This window comes from Bos indicus x Bos taurus, chromosome 8 (assembly GCF_003369695.1).
Source record: "Bos indicus x Bos taurus breed Angus x Brahman F1 hybrid chromosome 8, Bos_hybrid_MaternalHap_v2.0, whole genome shotgun sequence".
NCBI lineage: Eukaryota > Metazoa > Chordata > Mammalia > Artiodactyla > Bovidae > Bos > Bos indicus x Bos taurus.
Window position 1 is genome coordinate 19,749,020 of NC_040083.1, and position 17,631 is coordinate 19,766,650.

A 17,631-nucleotide genomic window follows, 5' to 3' on the forward strand; every position below is an offset into this window, starting at 1 on the left:
AATGTTATTTCTGCTTTATACTATGAATGAAAGTACTAAGGAAAGTTATGAAATTCTCTCCTTCATTATATAAAGAAAACAATCATCATAACAGTTAATATTTACAGAACTTTTGCTATGTGCTTGGCAAGGTATAAGATACCTTGCCTGCATTTTACAATGTAATCCTCACAATTATTATAAGGTAAGTAATACTGTCTCCATCTTATACATGATGAAACCGAAGATCAGAGCAGTTAAGCAGCTTGCCCAAAGCATTCCATATGTCTTCATTTTTTGCTTTATATAATTATTTCATTTATTTGACAAATATTTATTGACCACCTAGTAAGTATAAGGCCTTGCATTGCTGTGGGTATTTCTAACAGCGTTTAAGGAAGTATCTGCCCAAACTAGATAATCTGTTCCTCTGCAGACCACCTGCCTCCACTCCCATTAGCAACTGAAGCATAGGGATATTCATAAATTTTCAAAGAAATGACATTCTCTCTGAAATTTCACTCCCAAGTCAAACTGCTAACTATATAGAGAAGTAAATTTGTAGGAACTGTGGGAAGCTTGACCTAACAGAAACAAATCCTTCTGACCTGACATTGAGAAGCCATAAGGACCACAAAGCAACAAAATTACTTTTGTGCAGCATTTGCGCTGAATGTCATTTCTTAAATCCGACCCCTATCTCCCTTCATATGATCTTCAATTTGTTTTTAAGTTTAAAATGTTTTCATATGCTTGATTTAGAAGGAAACATATTTGTCACATCTAAATCTACCAAATGCTCATCTAAACCAATGTGAATCATCAACTTACATTCATCATTATTTTATCCAGAAATGTACCTTTCCTCTCACCACACATATATATGGGAAATAAACCTTTTTCAGTTCTTCTTGGGTGGCATTGGGTTTGACCCCCGTCTTAAAATATTCTTAGTGATACGATAAAGACTGAGCACAATTTGGCATTTGCAAATATGCCCAGCAGACAATGAGAGAAAAAACTTATGTCTGAGAGCAACAACTGTATAAATTTATCTCTTTGTTGATTACCAGCAACTGTTGCAGTGACCTTTTTATAACTGCAAATAATCAACCTTCATTTCAAGAGAGTAGCTTTGGTACTTCAGATTTCCCTGATAAGTTGCCATTTATTTGAAATTGCCCTTAAAGTTATTCTTCTGTAAAAATAGTAATAAAGTGAAACTTTCCAGAACGCTCAGTGAGAGGCAGAGGATCGGCAGCTGCCCGAGCTGTGCACAGCAGCACGCTCCTTCCAGGTCCCCCACACCGGCATCGGCCTGCTCACCAGCTGTAGAAAATGGTTAAAGAAACCACTTTACTATGATGTTTTGGGGGTCAAACCCAATGCCACCCAAGAAGAATTGAAAAGGCTTACAGGAACTTGGCCTTGAAGTACCACCCTGATAAGAATCCAAATGAAGGCTAGAAGTTTAAACAATTTCTCAAGCTTACGAAGTGCTCTCTGATGCAAAGAAAAGGGAATTATATGACAAAGGAGGAGAACAGGCAATTAAAGACGGTGGAGCAGTCATTAGCTTTGGCTCCCCCATGGACATCTTTGATACGTTTTTCGGAGCAGGAGGAAGGAGGCAGAGAGAGAGGAGAGGTAAAAACCGTGTGTGTCAACTTACAGTAACCTTAGAAGATTTTATATAATGGTGCAACAGAAAACTAGCTCTGCAAAAGAATGTGATTTGTGACAAATATGAAGGCCGAGGTGGTAAGAAAGGAGCAGTAGAATGCTGTCCCAACTACCAAGGTACTGGAATGCAAATAATAATTCATCAAACGGGACCTGGAATGGTTTAGCAAATTCAGTCTGTATGCATGGGGTGCCAGGGCCATGGGGAGCAGATCAGTCCTAAGGATAGATGTAAAAGCTGCAATGGAAGGAAGATAGTTTGAGAAAAGAAAATTATAAAAGTTCATATTGAAAAACGCATGAAAGATGGCCAGAAGATAACATTCCATGGTGAAAGAGACCAAGAACCCGGACTGGAGCTAGGGGATATTATCATTGCTTTAGATCAGAAGGACCATGCTGTTTTTCCTCCACGAGGAGAAGACCTTTTCATGTGTATGGACATACAGCTGGTTGAGGCACTGTGTGGCTTCCAGAAGCCAATATCTACTCTTGACACCCGAACCATAGTCATCACTTCTCATCCAGGTCAGATTGTCCAGCAGGGAGATATCAAGTGTTTGCTAAAGGAAGGCATGCCAATTTATCATAGGCCATATGAAAAGGGTCACCTAATCATTGAATTTAAGGTAAACTTTCCTGAGAATGGCTTTCTCTCTCCTGATAAACTCTGCTGGAAAAACTTCTGCCTGAGAAGAAGGAAGTAGAAGAGACTGATGAAATGGACCAGGAAGAATTAGTGGACTCTGATCCAAATCAGGAAAGATAGCGCCATTACAATGCAGAAGCCTATGAGGATGATAAACATCATCCTTGGGGTGGTGTTCAGTGTCAGACCTCTTAGTAGGGCCCGTGAATAGCACTCACTGCTGGTGTTTTATTTACAGTATTTCATGTGTGTTCATTACTTATTAAAAATAAAGTAGTTTAAATAAATAAGTACATATATTTTTTAAAAGCAAAGAGAAGATTACTATACTGACAATTATTTAGAAGTTTGCCACTAACCAGTACTCCTTTATTCTCCACACATTCTCACATGTAACCAGTCATAAAAAAGGAAGCATCTGGATATATTTTTATACCATTATCACTACTGCCAACATATGCTATTTAGTAATGTGAACAGCATTACCACTGTTACATTTTTATTATTTTGAAACAGGTCAAAAGTTGTATAATTGTTTGTATTTATGGAGTGCCTATTTTATGCTGAACGGTTATGCTCAGAAGCATGTGTAAAATTTAATACTCACAATAAATCTATATGGAAGGTAATATGACCTATGATTTTGGATGAGAAAATTGAGGTGCATAACACTAGTGAGGATCTAGGATTTGAATCAAGGTCTCTCTGTCCACTAAGCTTTATTACCACTGTTGTGCACATTTCATTTAGAATATATTAATTTGATTATGTCCCATGATTCCTATTGCAAATATATATATCAGCCCATCAATGATTCAGTGTCATGCAACCCTGTTTTCTGTGGTATGGTGTGGAAGGCAGCAGATAAGCAAGTAAAGTTGTTACAGGCATTTTACCTTCATACTACCAGAGCAGGATTTATTCTGCACTACCAGGGTACAAAATTACCCACAGTTGAATAATGTAATTCTGAATACAGAAAGTCATGCTTAGTCACTCAGTCGAGTCCGTCTCTTTGTGACCCATGAACAGTAGCCCACCAGGCTCTTGTGTCCATGGGATTCTCTAGGCAAGAATCCTGGAGTGGGTTGCCATTTCCTTCTCCACATAAACAGAAAGTTTACCTGTAGCCTGAACCCTATCCCTCAGTTCAAGATTGGCACATCTAACTACCTCATCAATATCCCCAAGTGGGTGTGAAATACACATCTCAGACACAACATATTCAAAACTCATCTCCTCTGCCCATGCCCACCTAAGCCTGTTGCACTCAGAGTCCTCCTCATCTCTGTCAAGGGCAGCTCTATTCTTCCAGTGCCTCAACGATAGCTTTCTTTTCTTTTCATCTCCCTTTCTCTACTTTCCTTTCCTTTTCTCTCCTGTCTCTTCCCTGTCCTATATCCAATCCATCAGCAAACACTATTTTCTCTATTATCAAAATATACACAGAATCTAACCTTTTCTCACAAATTCATCATTAGTTTCTCCTCTGGTTCCAGTCACCATCAACTCTTGCCTACGTTACTTTAAAAAACTTTTAGGAAGTCTTCTTGCTTTAATCCACACCCTGTCCTATCTATTCTCTGTTCAGCATCCAGAGTTATCCACCTTAAATATGTCAGATAGTACACTACTCCCATGTCTGAAAACCCCCTAATGGCACAGGACAAAGCCCCAAAGCTTACAATTATCTACAGAACTTGAATTCACTATCTCTTCAACTTTATCTCTGCAATCTACCCTTTCCCTATCATCTAGCCATCCTGCTGTCTTTGCCAGTCTTAAAATCTCTCCAACCTTAGGACACTTGATCTTTCTTCTGCAGGGAGTGCCTCCCAGTACCCAAGTATCTACATGGTTTTCTCCATCACCTTATTCAAATCTCTGTTCAAACATTCCTCTCTCCACAAATTTTTCTAAGACCACCTATTTCAAATTCTAGCCCTGTTCCTGGCGCTCTCTGTCTCTTCTCTGGTTTATTTCACACCACAGCTCCTATTACCTTTTAATATACTTTATAATTTTTTGTTATTATGTTTATTGACTATCTTCATCAAAATGTAATTTCCATGAGGGTAGGGATCTTTTTTCCTATTGTTTTAACTTCTGTTGTATTATTAGTTAACTGACAGATAAACATTTGTTGATAGACTGGATAAATAAATGACATCTTCCAAACCATATTCGATGAAACACTATTCCTGTGAGATGCTCTGCTAAAAAGCAGGGTAGGACAGATTTGCGATGAAATAAATTTGGAAAATTCTGCCCACTATAATCCCCTTTATATGTCTGCTCCCTCTATAAATATAAATAAATATACATATAACAAACATTTATAAATATTAATATTATATTGTTCTGTAACAATATAAGCAAACATATATAACATATATAAACAAATATATATTGTCTGTTTAAATATATATCTTTGCATATTTTTATGCAAGTGTTAAAACAGTGTTAATGGTTGAAAAGACAGATAACTGCCTGAAGGAATAACTGAAATTAATTATGAAAGGTAGGAAAGAAAACTAAAGATTGTGAATGTGCTGATAGATTGCAAATAAAGTACTGAACTAATTGAACAGGACATAAAAAATGAGGAATTACTAAAGACATTAGAGATGGAAAAGGGAATATTTAACAAAATTGAGTAATCAAAAGACATGATGGTCAAAACAGTTTGAAACTATACAGAAAACATTTTAAGAAAAAAAGTAGAAGGAAAACACAGATAACAGACACCTAGAATTACAAAGTTCTAGGATGTACTCTAAATTTTTCTTTACTTTTCATGAAAATTGTTATTTAGTTACTTTTAATAAATTTGCTATTTAGAATGTAAAATTAGAGAAAATAGATTGCATACTCTGCTTGTCAGTTCAAGAAAATTTGCTGTTTTCAAAATTAGACATACATAGGCATAGAATTTACAGGTAGATTAGCACATTACCCAGGGAAATTTAGGCATTTATGTTCTTTCCAAATTATGCTATCGCTTTAAGATACTAGACATATGAAGTGATAACCGTCTTGCTTTACAACTTATCCCAAACCTAACCTGTCTTAGATGCATTTCCATTAACATTAGTAATTTTCATTTGCCTTGAATGAAAAGTGTTAGTCACTCAGTTGTATCTGACTCCTTTGTGACCCCATGGACTGTAGCCCACCAGGTTCCTCTATCCATGGAATTCTCCAGGCAAGAATATAGGAATGGGTAGCCATTCCCTTCTCCAGGGGATCTTCCTGACCCAGGGATAGATTCCAGGTCTCCTGCATTGCAAGCAGATTCTTTACCGTCTGAGCCACCAGGAAAGCTCCCTGAGTAAAAAGGCCTTGTGGCGGCTCAGACAGTAAAGAATCCACCCGCAATGCGGGAGACCGGGGTTGCGGGAGACCGGGGTTCAATCCCTCAGTCAGGAAGATCCCTTGGAGGACGGCATGGCAACCCACTCTGGTATTCTTGCCTGGAAAATGCCCATGGAGAGAGGAGCCTGCTGGGCTACAGTTCATGGGGTCATAAAGGAGTCAGATGTATCTGAGTGACTAAGCACAAATAGATTAGAAACCAAAAAGCAAGAAACTTTTCACTCTCCATTCCCCATTTAGTTCAAAGGGAGACATGAAAGCTTCCTTGCTCTTGACAGAAATCTTGACCTGATGCTAAACATAGCCATAGTATGCATTTATTCTATTCTATATCGATATAGGTAGTAAGTGTTTATCTAGGCTATAAAATGAACTCTATCTACCACCTGGGGGTTTAACAATGGATTTAGAAAAATTGTTCACTTAAAGACCAAATAGTACTTTAATAGTAAAAAAGAGCTTCAGTTCAGTTCAGTTCAGTTCAGTCGCTCAGTCGTGTCCGAATCTTTGCAACCCCATGAAACACATCACGCCAGGCCTCCCGGTCCATCACCAACTCCCGGAGTTCACTCAAACTCACGTCCGTCGAGTCGGTGATGCCATCCAGCCATCTCATCCTCTGTCGTCCCCTTCTCCTCTGGCCCCCAATCCCTCCCAGCATCAGTGTCTTTTCCAATGAGTCAACTCTTTGCATGAGCTGGCCAAAGTACTGGAGTTTCAGCTTTAGCATCATTCCTTCCAAAGAAATCCCAGGACTGATCTCCTTTAGAATGGACTGGTTGGATCTTCTTGGAGTCCAAGGGACTCTCAAGAGTCTTCTCCAACACCACAGTTCAAAAGCATCAATTCTTTGGTGCTCAGCTTTCTTCACAGTCCAACTCTCACACCAATACATGACCACTGGAAAAACCATAGCCTTGACTAGACAGACTTTGTTGGCAAAGTAATGTCTCTGCTTTTGATTATGCTATCTAGGTTGGTCATAACTTTTCTTCCAAGGAGTAAGTGTCTTAATTTCATGGCTGCAGTCACCATCTGCAGTGATTTTGGAGCCCAAAAAATATAAAGTCTAACACTATTTCCAGTGTTTCTCCATCTATTTTCCATGAAGTGATGGGACCAGATGCCATGATCTTCATTACCTTAAGGAAATCATAGGATCAGTTCAGTTCAGTTCAGTCACTCAGTCATGTCCAACTCTTTGTGACCCCATGAACCGCAGCACATCAGGCCTCCCTGTCCACCACCAACTCCTGGAGTTTACCCAAACTTATGTCCATTGAGTTGGTGATGTCATCCAACCATCTCATCCTCTGTTATCCCCTTCTTCTCCCACTTTCAATCTTTCCCAGCAACAGGGTCTTTCCAGATGAGTTAGTTCTTCACATCAGGTGGCCAAAGTATTGGAGTCTCAGGTTCAACATCAGTCCTTCCAATGAACACCCAAGACTGATCTCCTTTAGGATGGACTGGTTGGATCTCCTTGCAGTCCAAGGGACTCTCAAGAGTCTCTCCAACACCACAGTTCAAAAGCATCAATTCTTCAGTGTTCAGCTGTCTTTATAGTCCAACTCTCACATCCATACCTGACTACTGGAAAAAGCATAGCCTTGACTAGACGGACCTTTGTTGACAAAGTAATGTCTCTGCTTTTGAATATGCTCTCTAGGTTAGTCATAACTTTCCTTCCAAGGAGTAAGTGTCTTTTAATTTCATGGCAGCAATCACCATCTGCAGTGATTTTAGAGACCTAAAAAATAAAGTCAGCCACTGTTTCCACTGTTTCTCCATTTACCATGAAGTGATGGGACCGGATACCATGATCTTAGTTTTCTGAATGTTAAGCTTTAACTCCAAATCAAAGCCCTTACGATTATACACTGAAAGTGAGAAATAGATTTAAGGGACTAGATATGATAGACAGAGTGCCTGATGAACTATGGACAGAGGTTCATGACATTGTACAGGAGACAGGAATCAAGACCATCCCCAAGAAAAAGAAATGCAAAAAAGAAAAATGGCTGTCTGAGGAGGCCTTACAAATAGCTGAGAAAAGAAGCAAAAAGGAAAGGAGAAAAGGAAAGATATATGCATTTGAATGCAGAGTTCCAAAGAATAGCAAGGAGAGATAAGAAAGCCTTTCTCAGCAATCAATGCAAAGAAATAGAGGAAACAATAGAACAGGAAAGACTAAAGATCTCTTCAAGAAAATTAAGAGATACCAAGAGAACATTTCATGCAAAGATGGGCTCAATAAAGGACAGACATCGTATGGACCTAACAGCAGCAGAAGATATTAAGAAGAAGTGGCAAGAATACACAGAGGAACTGTACAAAAAAGATCTTCATGACCCAGATAATCACGATGGTGTGATCACTCACTTAGAGCCAGACATCCTGGAATGTGAAGTCCAGTGGGCCTTAGAGAGCATCACTATGAACAAAGCTAGTGCAGGTGTTGGAATTCCAGTTGAACTATTTCAAATCCTAAAAGATGATGCTGTAAAAGTGCTGCAGTCAATATGCCAGCTCATTTGGAAAAAGCAGTGGCCACAGGACTGGAAAAGGTCAGTTTTCATTCCAATCCCAAAGAAAGGCAATGCCAAAGAATGCTCAAACTACCCCACAATTGCACTCATCTCACACGCTAGTAAAGTAATGCTCAAAATTCTACAAGCCAGGTTTCAACAATACGTGAACTGTGAACTTCCAGATGTTCAAGCTGGTTTTTAAAAAGGCAAAGGAACCAGAGATCAAATTGCCAACATCTGCAGGATCATCAGAAAAGCAAGAGAGTTCCAGAAAAACATCTATTTCTGCTTTATTGACTATGGCAAAGCCTTTGACTGTGTGGATCACAATAAACTGGAAAATTCTAAAAGAGATGGGAATACCAGACCACTTGATCTGCCTCTTGAGAAACCTGTATGCAGGTCAGGAAGCAACAGTTAGAACTGCACATGGAACAACAGACTGGTTCCAAACATGAAAAGGAGTACGTCAAGGCTATATATTGTCACCCTGCTTATTTAACCTATATGCAGAGTACATCATGAGAAATGCTAAGCTGGAGGAAGCACAAGCTGGAAACAAGACTGATGGGAGAGATATCAATAACCTCAGATATGCGGATGACACCACCCTTATGGCAGAACGTGAAGAAGAACTAAAGAGCCCCTTGATGAAAGTGAAAGAGGAGAGTGAAAAAGCTGGCTTAAAGCTCAACATTCAGAAAACGAAGATCATGGCTTGGGTATGATTTACTACTATATGGTTTACTACATATATTAAACTATATATACTATGGTTTGTGTGCATGCTAAGCAGCTTCAGTTGTGTCGAATTCTTTGCATCCCTATGTACAATAGCCCTTCAGGCTCCTCTGTCCATGGGGATTCTCCAGTCAAGAATACTGGAGTCGGTTGCAATGCCCTTCTCCAGGGAATCTTCCCAAACCAGGAATTGAACCAGCATGTCTTACATCTCCTGCATTTCAGATAAGTTCTTTACTAGTAGCACCACCTGGAAAGCCCAGGGTATGGTTTACTACTGTATTAAATACTATGTACTACTATTAAAAAACAAAAACAAAAACTACTATTTGCCACACTTTTATTATAGAATTGAGTATTAATTTTTAAAAGGAGAAGATAAACGTTAAGTGTCCACATTTGCCAAAAATAAAAACAGAACTATGTCACAAAAAAATAATCCAGATTTAGAGGTCATGGCATTGATCACATGACTCACTTTCTTAAAGACTTTGGAAAAAACTGCAGAACTCAGTTCAGTTCAGTTCAGTTCAGTCGCTCAGTCGGACTCAGTTAGAAGGGCAATTTATTCTCCCAGTAAACCCTCCCAATAGTGTACTGAGAAATGCCGAAATAGAAAGGCACATAAACTATGTCCTTGAAACAATATCAGGGCTTGAGGACAAAACAAACAGACAAAAAGGAAAACCCAATATGTACAAATCATCAGTTAGCTTGAATCCCCTACCAATGAAAATACATTTGGACTCATTTATTCATTGAGGACCTTCTATATGGTAGTGACCTGAATAAAATAAGACAAATGGATGGAAAAAATAATGACTGTTTTAAGAGAAGTAGGCTGGACAAGATTTGATAATGACATAGAACATATAGAAGAAGGATGAGTCTCCTTCGTGAGTTGCTAGACCAGTAGCTGACTGCTGGCCTCATTCACTGACAGTGAAGACCCAGGAGAAAGCTCACTTGAAGGGAATCAGGGTAAGAGGGTAAGTTCATTATTGGAAACACTGAGATTTGGGTTTCTGTGAGATATCCAAGTGGAGATGTCAAGAAAATATATATTAAGTGTCTGACCCTAACAAAAAATCCAGCTTCCAACATTACTTGGGGTTAATCTTCATTGATAGTAATTAAAATCATGAAAATGGATGAGTTTACTCAAAAAGTATGTTTGAAGATAGAAAAGAGCCTGAGATAGTGATGAGAAATAGCAATGAAAACACAAAAATAGGAGAATCCACAAAGCAAAACTGAGCCAACTTAAATTGTGCGTGGGGAGAGAAAACTCATTTTTCTGCTTTTCCAAAAATAGAATTATAGAAATTATCTCACTGTCTTGCCACTATGGGTGGCCTTAAGTGTGTACTTAAGTGTGTGAGGCAAGGGTCATTTAACCAGGGTTTTAGGTGGCTTAGAGAAATCCTTTGTACACATCCGTAGACAGTTTGAGAAGCAGTGGCAGATAGCTGCAGTGCTTGCTACCAGAGAGTTAACTGGTTGTAGAAGGGAGATTTTTCAAGTTGCTCTCAGCTCTCAAGGTTAAATGATGAGAGGGCTTTCTTCATTGCACCTTCTCAAGAAGGTGAAATTGGGAGATTTAACCTGAATAATTCACGTGAAAATAAAACCATTTGGGGCTTGTCATTGCTTAATGTAGAAATCCATCATTATTTTACACAACTGGATACACTTAGTTCTTCACTTTTATCACAGAAAATCAGGAGGCGTGTAACTACATATTCATTCTCAGTAAAACTCTTGGTTGCCAAGATGAAGTACAAAAGTGGAGAGGTCAGAAAAAGAGCGTGCGTTCTCCCAGTATGTTTCAGTTTGGAGGTGACCTCACCGAACTGCAGAAAACTTGACCCTGATCACAACTGGCCTTCACAACAAGGCAGTGTGAGGCTTTAGATGTATTGAAGTGATTTCCCAGAAGTTTCCCATAGTCCTTTGGGATTTGAAAGAAACCTAACCTTTGAATGAAGTGAAACATCCTTTGCCAGAAAATTAGCATCATCATCAGGGGTAGCATTGTAAGAATGCAGTACCATTGTAAGAATTCAGGTACCAAAAGATACACAATCTAACTGGAGTTAAAGACATCGACAGTTCCTCTGTTATGGTTTTCCAGTAGTCATGTATGGCTATGAGAATTGGACCATAAGGAAGGCTAAGCACCAAAGAACTGATGCTTTTGAAATGCGGTGCTGGAGAATACTCTTGAGAGTCCCTTGGACTTGAATCCCCTACCAATGAAAATGGTAGCAAGGAGATCAAACTGGTCAACCTTAAAGGAAATCAACCCTGAATACTCATTGGAAGGACTGATGCTGAAGCTGAAGCTCAAATACTTTGGCCACCTCATGCAAGGAGCCAACTCATTGGAAAAGTCCCTGATGCTGAGAATGATTGAGGGCAGGAGGAGAAGGGGATGACAAAGGATGAGATAGTTGGATGGCATCACTGACTGAATGGACATAAGTTTGAGCAAAGTCAGGGAGATAGTCACAGACAGGGAAGCCTGGCATGCTACAGTTCATGGAGTTGCAAAGAGCTGGACGCGACTGAGTGACTGAACAACAGCTACAGTTCCTCTGCAAGGGGGAAACTTGTCCTGAAAGGTCCATGACCTCCTAGAAAATGCTCCAGCAACTGACATTTTCCTTTGGTTACAAGATGGTCTCCTAATCCACAAGAATTGAAGTCTATTTGAGGTTCTACATACTAAGATAAATATTATTTAGTTATAAAGAAATAATTTGAATTTAGGCCCAAATGCTGTGTCTGAATCATAAGAGAATGATATAGTTGATGGATATTACATCAGAGGACCTTGGATTACCTGCATGCATCTGTAGTCCATCTCTGAAATCTCTCTCTGCTCTCTAAAGAGCAAAAATTATACTCAACTTCAGAATGTGAACAGCCCCTGGTCTTCTCCCTAGAGCTACTGAACACAGCAGGACATGTTTCTTTCCAGGCTATCACTATTTGAATCTGCAGGGATGTGCTAAAAGAAGCCCTCTCCCGGCTCTGCCTGGAAAACATTCTAATATCAGCATGTACCCGCCTGTGTGGTGGGAAGCCGAGCCCTCTTCCCCTCTGAGATGGATGAGAAGTGGGAGTTGATTGCTCCCGCTAAATAAGCTCTTAGGGTGTAAGTCTCTGTTCTTTGTCTCTTCAGTTGGAGGAAAAGACCTGTTCTTAGTTTCATCTTCAGACTTAGGAAATGAAGTTTCATCTTCAGTTTTCAATCAGACCACACCAGAAGCATGCACGAAGTACAGGAAGGCAGAGAGGAGGTAGGGAACTTCTCTGCATGGGACAGGCAGAGAACACTTCATGGAATAAGTGACTGAATCTGCTCTTGAGAGTAAGTAGATGTTTTCCATGAAGGCAAGACAGCAAGAGTATATTTGGCAAAGGAAGTAGCATGTGTAAAGTCATAAATAAGATGGTGATATTTTCTGGATAACTGCCAAAAAATTAATGAAGTCTGAGGTATAAGAGGGGCTTTCCTGGTGGCTCACAAAAGTATAAGAAGTAGATGATGAGTCTAGTACATAAGAACCTCAATTGTGAGCTGCATGCATTGCAAACAGTCCTGGATTTTATTCTCTAAAGGTGATGAGTTTCAGTGAAAAGTTATAGGCAGGGAAGGGCATGATTTGATTAGTGTGTACCCTGACTGTGAAGACAGTCTCAATCATCAGGCTCAGGGAACAGTTTCTCAGAATCTAGGGCCAACTGTGTTTAACAACTCTTTGCCTTGCCATCTACTTTACACAGGAAAGTGCAATGATTATATCACTTACAATATCAAAAATAGTCTAGACTTACATACACATGTCCTTTGGTCTCACTTCAGCAGCTAGAGAAAGAAGCAATCTATAAGAAATGCCAGCAAGCAGATTTTTTTGGACAGAGAGGGGTGACATTTGTGCACAAGAAAATGCCAGGGTAAATAAATTAGCACCATCTCCTCCTCTCAGCAGAAAAGCACAGAATATATATTCACTTTAAAGTGATAGAAAGTCAAGAGATTTTAATTTTATACTAGGCACCACACTCTCCTTAATTAACAACAATAATAATATCACATGTTTCTTGGATATTTATAAATTATAAACTATTTTCAAATTTAGTATTTCATATAATCAACACAGCATCTCTGCAAGGAGCTGGAGAGCTAGGCAGGACCTATCCTTTTATCTCCCATATATATATATATCAAAAGGAGTAGTTCCAGAATCCAAATGCTATAGCATTGGGCTTATTCTTTTTTCCATTATATTCAATACTACATATGTAGGAGGTAATAGACTTGTGTACATTTTTGCTATAATAAAATTCCAGAAAGTCAAGCTAACTAGTTTCTAATGGATTGGGCAAGGTCATCCTAAACTCTCCAATCTGTTCTTGCACTCAGCAATTGAGGAGAGTCAGGTAAAGCAGGACATGACAGAGATAAATCCCATGAACGCCCCCTATGATCTCATAGCACTTTTCCTCGCAAATCTCCCCTTTCCATCCCATCATCTCCTGTGGAATTCCGTTCTCTTAACAGGCTAATTATACATTTCAGAGTTTGAGCACAGAAATAACAACAACCTTCGGTTTATATAGCTTTGTTTTTTCTCATTCTGTTTTCAGAAGCCCAGAGTACTGTTTTAATTGCTTAAAGGGTAGGGAGGTCTTGTGGTGAGCCTGACTTTCCCTTTATGTTAAGTTGCTTGACTCCACAGTAATTTCCCTTTTTGACCACCTGCCTCTACCAAAAGGTAAAAGATGAAATGGAAGAAAAATAGAGGATGGCATATGATCACCACAGAATTAAAACCCCACCTTTTTCTTCTATCATACATGGTTTATGAGCGAGGAATGCCTAAAGAGCTGGATAGGAATTCAAAAATGGGGTAAAAGTAAAACACTGAGCAGTTCAGTTCTGAGTTTGCCTGTAGGGAGGTAACCATCACTCTTCTGTCTGCCACCAACACCAGTGTGTAGTATAAAAGAGCCACGATAGCTAGCGTTTGAATTACACAGTAGTCAAGCTAGATAATTAAATTTCCCTTCCAGAAAGAATATGTCCCTGCTGAGGAAACCTTATTGCATGCTGGCGTTCATGGTGGCCATTATTAAATTTGTAGGACATGTCTTTGTATTATAACGATTCATGTAAAAGTTATCATTACACAACCCAAAATGGTCAGAAAAAGGAGCAAAATTCCAGCATGGTTTGAAAAAGGATCTGAAATCTCTCCCAAGATTTACTTAAAAAAGTGCATCCTAGCTCTGCACCAACAGCAAAGAGAACAACTGCCCAAAGTATTCTTGCTTTTCCTTGATGGATGGTAAATGGGGAAGCTTCTGCTACAGGAAAACTACGTCCAATCCCTCAGAAACTCCTTCTAGACTGTTCTTTGAGGATATTTCAGTGTCCTAAGTTGATGTGATATAGGAGGAAAGTGTGATGATGACCTACCAATATGAAAATAAGTTCTGTTCATTGTTAAGGGATTCCAGTTTTAATACTGATTCCAATTTTGTGTATATGTTGTTGCAAAGGTTTCCCTCAGATATTAATTGGGCATACTGATGTATTTTTTAATAAAGTTTAAGAATGCACTACCTAAGACACAAATATAATTTCATTAGACTCACAACAATCTCTCCTAAAAATCTGTGCTATTGTGAATATCCCTTGTGTTTTCTTTAGAGAGACAAAAAGAGAGAAACAGATGTTACTATTATACTATTATGTGATCCTAAAGGGCATATGTGTCTCTCATTTCTATTTGGTTTGAATTCAGTGTAACATGTATGAAATAGTTATCTCTATCTTATGCCTTTTTCAACCCCCCATAGTACCTAGCTCAGAGTTAGTACTCAAAAAATTTTGCAAATAATTTGTCAATCACCAAGTAATTACTGAAAATCTGTGTAGCATTCATGATGTTTTTGCTCTACGGAAAATAAAAGTATGAACTTTGCCTTAAAATAACATAAACTTTTTGGAAAAACAATAATATTGACATTTCAAATGTTCCAGTATTTTTTAAACATAAGTTTCAATCCTGAACATAATCATACATGTAATATGGGTCTTTAAGGGTCTTTACTTCTTCCTTTGAGTTTATCATATCAAACATTTATTTCTCATTCATCCTTTCTACTTCTCCATGTTCTTCTAGAAAACAGGTGTTGTTGTTGTTTTTTTTTCCCCTGTCAGCAAAATTGACTTAAATGAGTGTAGAATAAAGTGAAAGATAGAAAGGTACTATTCATTTAATCAATATAGGTCTTCAATAAAATTTGTGTTCTCAAGTATTTTTCCTACTCTATAGTCAAATACCTCTTATTGATGGAAGAAAGGGTATCATATGTTTAAAGTGCTAATATATATTACTGACAAATTTGCGGATGGGAATTCAGATACGGTATATTTTCAATCACTGAGGAAACCTCAGTTGGCTACTTCAAACAGCTGCTTTTTGGTTTTATCATTGCAATTTTTTACTCTACCAGAAATGCATCATATCAGTCCCTTCTTAAACATCTCACCTAGCTCACCGTCATAAAGGACAGGATCCGTGCATTCTATCTTGGTAAAATAAGGCCTTTCATAAATGAACTCTTGTCTGCCTTTCCAGTCTCATTTTGGGTGGAGGTAGATGGCAATTTTCTAGGTTGACTTTGAGAAAGCAGCCAAAGAGGGTCACTTCTATTTCAGATTAGAAAGCATTCTCAACATTTTGGAAATTTATTTTTAAAATGGCTTATATCTATACTGGATTCAAAAAAGAGCATTTAACATTACAACAATAAGCAAGGAAGCTTAGGTGTTAGAATTGAGCAAATTCTGTAACCGATTGCTTTTTATTAGAATACAACATATATGAAAGGAGTAGAAATTCCAGACAGCTCATTATTAAATAGAAAGATGAATAAAAGCAGACTGCATTTTATCTAAGTTATCCAGCTGATCAATCCATTCAAATGAGTCTTTCTATTACAGGGATATCAGCCAAACTGGCACTCCAATCTCTGATTGATAGCTGAGAGTAGGATTAATTTGGGGTCATAAGAAAAGAATGAAACAACCATTCCCTTTTTTTATTTATAAATCTCATAAAGAGATGATAGGTCCTTAGACAGATAAATAAGCAAGCATATCTATGGTATTCTTTTTTAAAATTCCAGACCACTGTTTGTGCTATTTAGGTGATAATAAGCTGTCATTTAACACTCTTTTAATCATCCAAAAGAATTTAAGCTCTCAAAGACTCAGTCCCAGGATTTACAATCCCTGCCAGAATCTATGCTGGTAGCCTCTGCCTTCACTTGTCATACTGGATACTCAAAAACCATGCAATGGTGTTTGGGCTACCCAAGATTTTGGCTAGCTTTGTGCCTCCTTATACGTTCTCTTGCCCCTTTGACTCGCTTGAAGGTCCCAGGGATGTTATGTTGCTCTTAAATGGGCATTTTGAAATGTGCTGCAAGTGACAGGTTATGGTCAGGAGCCAGCTGTTCACATATTTGATCAGCCAGCGGGAAATCTTTCAGCAGTTCTTAAATAAAAAATACGGGATGGTGTCGGTGTTTGGTGACACAGTTTTTAATCTTCACATTTCTCACTGACAGGAGGTAATGGTTATCCATGGGAGACCTGTCACATGACAACAGCTTCTTTACCACCAGGAGAGTCACAATATGGCCTACGAAACTACCTTAGCAGTCATAGCATTTGGTGCTACTCTTTCTGGAAAGGCTATGTTAGGCCAGAGAGGTTTAAAAAAGAAAGACTATATTATCACTAGAATTTCTTTTATTTCTAATTGTCTAAATTAGTATAAAATGCCTTCTCTAATAATATTAATATAATCACAGAAATTAAGGTAGGGCATAAAATTGCATTTCAATTCTGATATTCTTAAAGTTAGACCATAAATTGAACTGATTTACTGACAGGTCAAATTGATCAAAGAACTATCAGCACAAGACTGACATCTAGCATTCCCGTCATCATCTGTGGCAAGTAAAACTTTTACTTTGCTGCTGATCGGAATGAAAGAAAGGGATGGGTTTCATTAGAAGGCCATGTTCTAAGGAATGTTTTATCTCAAATTCTGGAATTGTTCCAGGAGTATCTATCACCAATTTATAGAAGAGCCAGAGAACACTTCATCGTATTCTACAATCACTAAAAATTAGTATGTATAATAATAATACAAAGTATCCAGGTACAGAGGAAATACAAAGACAAAACTTGATCAATTTTTTAAAAGAAAACTTCAAGGCAAAGTAAAGCATTAACTTCAGTCAAGATCATAAGAAGCAACGGTCCTTTTCTTTGTGACCACCAACTTGAGCTTTGCTGATTTCTCTTCATGCAGTGATGATGGACTATTAGATACAATATAATTTACAAAGGTTTTTGCAATGTTTATGATAGAGAAGGTAATGCAGGAAAGCTTATTTCTGATATATGTGTGTTCATTGGAAGGACTGATGTTGAAGCTGAAATTCCAATACTTTGGCCATCTGATACGAAGAGCTGACTCATTTGAAAAGGCCCTGATGCTGAGGAGATTGAGGGCAAGGAAGGGAAAGGGACGACAGAGAATGAGATGGTTGGATGGCGTCACTGACAGAATGGACATGGGT

At 38.4% G+C, this 17,631-nt stretch overlaps 1 pseudogene; it reads left to right on the top strand.

Moving 5' to 3' along the window:
- The window catches only part of LOC113897925, a 93,165-nt pseudogene extending 90,659 nt beyond the window's left edge, over nt 1–2,506 (top strand).
- Nucleotides 2,507–17,631: the final 15,125 nt, after the last annotated feature.